The following is a 4,724-nucleotide window of genomic DNA, read 5'->3' as shown; positions in this document are numbered from 1 at the left end:
AGTACTTGTTGGAAAGCTTATGGAGTCTACTTTCAGATGGTTTGGGTCCCACGTCAAAATTCCTGCCGAGCTGCCAGGAATCTACAAAACAAGTCACGTATCTCATCCAATCCGAATCTGATTTTGAGTTTTGGGCCTTGTAATTGTGTCGTGGGCTTAGCCCAAGGGGTGTGCGCCCTAGGGCAACCCTAGGACGTCCCTAAGCACATTTATTCAGTAGCCGTCATCGTTTAGAGTCGGGTTTCGGCACAGTTGATAACCAGTGGAGACGTAGTGCTGCGATTGCGGGGCTCAGTAGCGTGTTCGTTCAGAAGCCGGATCGAGTTGTGTCGCGACTCCGTCCAAATCGACTGTTTATCAATACCTATCGGAAGATCGGGATCTAACTCCCTCATCACGCGCCGCGCGCGCTCGCCGCCACCTCCGCGCCGTGTCGTTGCCGCCGCCGCCCGAGCTAGGGTTTCGACCAGACCGGTTTTGACCCGACCACCCCTCAGAGATGCACGGTTCAAAGATTGACCCTATCCATTCCCTTTCCCTCAGGGATACAAATGTCATTACATAATTCCCAAAACCTTTTTTTATTTCCATTTGTATTTCTTTAACACAAAATGTGGGAACCACCAAACGGCTGTCACAAGTGAGGGTAGACGGCTGCTTCATATTCAAAAAGTGGGGGTAAAAATGTAAACCCTAAAAAGTGAGGGCAAAACAGCAATTGGCTTTCAAAGTGGGGGCACTGATGCAATTATCCGTAGTTATTTTATTATAAACTAAATTTTATTTAATGGAAATAATATCATTGAATTAATATTTGAATTTACTTTCATGTAATCATGATTTTGTTGCTACAACATTGTAATATATGAAAATTTTAAAGTCAAATATTAGTTTTGAAGACTGTCAAATTTGACCGCGCCTTATTCAGTGGGACAAAAGGAGTATCTTCTATAAATGCACCTCCTATTAATGGCAGTATTATAAATACATATTCATTAATGTTCATTGAATTAAAGATTTGGTTTTTGATTTTGCATTGAATGAAAAAGATTTAGTTCAGATTACTTATTTAATAAGGTTGAAGCTCATCTATATAAAACGGATGAAGCAGGGCTAGCAAAACGAACTCAAAACATAATACCCTCTTCCATTCCCCACTTCTAATATGGAGAAATTTTTTACTCAATCTGCACTGCTCGGTGTGTTGTTCCTTGCTAGTTCAACAGTAGGTGGTTGTATCCCTCTTATGGAAGAAGAGGTACTGTACTTAATTCTCTATAGCCATATGCTGTTATAATTCAGATTCGATTTTATTCGACTAAAACACGGTAGTAGCTATAGTCCATATTGATTCATTCCCCTTTTCCGAAACAATTAATCAGGTCCAAAAGAATTGGCAAACATTGATGGCCCCTATACTTGATGTGAATTTAATTATCTTCGTCGGGTCATGAATCAAATCAAGCTGGCACGTTGTATGTGAGTGTCATATCTATGTTTTCCTTTTTTTTTTTTGCTGTCCTCTATATCTGAAAGATGAATTGTTTTTACACATAATCATAACTTTCATGACCAAATACGTTCATTTGCAGCTTGCAGTATATGGATGGGGTCCTTCAGATGATGCTATAACGTATTATGGACTAGAGGCCACCATGGATGTTTATGGCTTTAATCTTGAGCATGGACAACAAACAGGAGGTTTCATTTCGATTTATAATAAGGATGAAGCATCCGCCATAAATAATGTTATAGCTGGATGGAATGTAAGTTAAAATTATCTTCTTGATTTGAAATTGTAAGTTCAAGCCTACACTAGCTAGCTAGCTTAGTGGGTTAATGCTCAACACAGTTGGATGAGCTTTGCACTATCAAACATGTGTCACTAAGTTCCTTAGATTAACCATTTACTCCATTTTTTTTTCTAGTTTTAACATTTAGTTTAACTGTACCTCATGCAGATTGAGCCTGAATCATACAATGATTCACAGACGCACTTCAGTACTTGGTTTGTAAGTTTCGTCATAAACACTGGAGTTTTCTGTCCATCAATTCTTATATCTTTAAGGATATGGCACTATCATAAAGATTTTGTATTTATCATGTAATTAATATCTTGTGCTCCAATTAATGGCAGACTCAAGGATCTAATGCCTGTCCTGATATGCGTTGTCCTGGATTCGAAAGTGTATTTAGCTCAGAAATCGTTCCAGGAATGGTGATTAACCCTGTTTCCAGCACCTCTAGCGAGAAACAATACATTACAGTCAGAGTATCCAAGGTACGTATATATATATATACACCTTTAATTCCTTTTGAATTAATCACGGATCAATCTTACGTTCAATTTTTGATATCTCCTCGTATATATATATGAAAAATGACACACTATACTACATGATTTCAGGATCCAAATTCTGGTGATTGGCAAATCTACTATGGGTTTAATGGTGATGCCAGACTTACAGGTTACTATCCAAGATCTCTGTTTACAAGCTTGTCATATAAACCAGTGACAATAATGTTTGGTGGCTATGCCTTGAAAAAGAGACACAAACCAAGTCCTCCGATGGGCAGTGGGAATGCTCCAATCAAAAACGCTGCATCATTTACTAGCGTCAAGTTTTTTGATGCAGGCGGCAACACCCATCAAATCAATTCTGCTCTCGGATATATATCAAATTGCTACCGTGTCTCTGATTTTGAACATGATGGTTTCTTTTATGGGGGACCTGGCAATTTTTGCTAGTTGTTTGTAATTGAGCTCCAATTTAATGTAGTAATCGAGATTCAATAAAGTTTATTATAATTGACGATGTGTGTCACTCTTAGTTCATAAGTATTGTTTAGTCCAGAACATCGATTCAAAGATGAACATGCAAGTCCAGAACACGAATATTAGCAACATCAGATGTCGATTGACGATCAAGACCTCTTGTCAGTGCCTGTGTAACCATTCCTCCTAAAATATATTATACTCCCTCCGTTCCATATTACAAGCCGCTTTGACTCTTTTCCTATTCAAACTTCTTTAAGTTTAATCAAGCTTATAAAAAATATTTAGTAACATCTACAACACCTAATTAGTTTCGTTGAAACTATCATTTAATATAGTTTGATACTATGTTTATTTTGTGTTAGGAATGTTGCTATATTTCTTTATAAATTTGATCAAACTTAAAAAAATGATAAAAAGTCAAAGCGGTTTATTTTTTTAAGTAAGCAACGATCTATGTACAATTGAACTGTGAATCTGCGATTAATAATAGGCAAAGTAAAAAAAAATGATGTCATATCTCTAGGATGATCCTAGGATGAACCGATCCACTTAGTAAATTCTGGCCGTCGGATAGAACAAATGTAACAAAACCTAACATTGGATTTAGATTCATTCTTTCAAATATGGTTCACTCTTTCATCAGAGCACTAGATCTGTTTCTAGAAATTACGTATAGGTCCTGAACCTATTTTTCCATGAGTGATATACTTCTACAGTTTGGACCCTAAGCTTCTTGCTATTTATGTATGAAGGTCCTTCCTCCAGAACTAACAATAGACAGGGAGAGGGACGACAGTTTGGGATGGCAGCGGCCATGGCGCTACGTACGGAGGACGGCGTCTCGATTCGGAGCAAGGAGATGGTCTAGAGACTACTTCGAAGCTTACTCTGTGGCTAGTTTGTGGATGAGGTGATGTGGAGAGAGATCTGGCGACGAGGCTCTCGACCTGGCAGTTAGCGGCGTCGACGACAGCGGTGCTCCGGTGGATTTTCCCTGCAACTGATTGAGGGTATCGTCTTAGGGAGGTACTAGGAGTGTGATGGCACGAGGGATTGAGGTATAGCTCACCAAGGCATTGGCTCGATGGTGAGGGGCAGCGGTGGCGGCGTTTTGGCCGACACAAGGACGACGGAGAGGTGGCGCAGTCTAGCGGCATTTCGTCTGAGGTGAAGGGTAAAATGGGGTCAACAGAGGATAAGTAAAAAATAAGATGCACTTGGTTCAGGCAGAAGCTCACCAGAGGAGTTTTCACGGTGTTGTGGGCTCGTCGGCGCCAATGCGGGTGCTCACACTCCGGCCATCTCAAGGGAGTTCTTTTCCTGGGCTTGCTTGGAACGTGAAGAGGCGAGCTAGGAGTGAATGTTGGCACAAGGGAAGGCTTAAAGGTGTAGTTAGGATGCGGTGCTTGTGAGCTCGTTCAATGGCTTTGTCTCTGTCTCGCCATTCTTGGGTATAGAGGGATGGAACGGGGCAGCTGGGTGGTGCTGTGACATCAGGAGGTGTCGGGATAAGTGATGACAAGAGATGTGTGGTCGGGTCGTGATGATTTGGCTACTTTAGCTTCAGGGACGTGAAAGCGCGCCTACTCTTTCGTAGATTAGAGAGAACGACGCGAGGTGGATGACAGGTACGAAAACACGGTGTCTAGGCCCACCTGTTGCTGCTGCTAACGGCTAGGCTTTGGGGAGAAGGCTCAGCTTGGCGCAGTGGAAAACTTCGGCTTGGCGCGAAGAAGGCTTCGATGCTTGGCGCGGGGGATCTGTCTACCCTCCTATATCTATCTCTTTAATTTCCTCCTGAATCTTGAGTTTTTTCTTCCTTCTTTCACTCTCCATGTTTAGACTCCATCATTTCATCAATCTAATTAAGATAGAACTTTGCCACTTAATGCCTTCTTGGCCATTTCTCAATTACTTTATCTCTAGAATCTTTTTTATGCAGCCA

At 41.0% G+C, this 4,724-nt stretch overlaps 1 pseudogene; it reads left to right on the top strand.

Annotated features, from left to right (window-relative positions):
* The first annotated feature begins 1,165 nt into the window (after positions 1 to 1,165).
* Positions 1,166 to 2,749, top strand: LOC127756444 (uncharacterized; annotated as a pseudogene).
* The last annotated feature ends 1,975 nt before the right edge of the window (positions 2,750 to 4,724 follow it).

The sequence above is a fragment of the Oryza glaberrima genome, chromosome 12 (assembly GCF_000147395.1).
Source record: "Oryza glaberrima chromosome 12, OglaRS2, whole genome shotgun sequence".
Lineage (NCBI taxonomy): Eukaryota > Viridiplantae > Streptophyta > Magnoliopsida > Poales > Poaceae > Oryza > Oryza glaberrima.
This window is presented reverse-complemented; position numbering and strand designations above follow the sequence as displayed.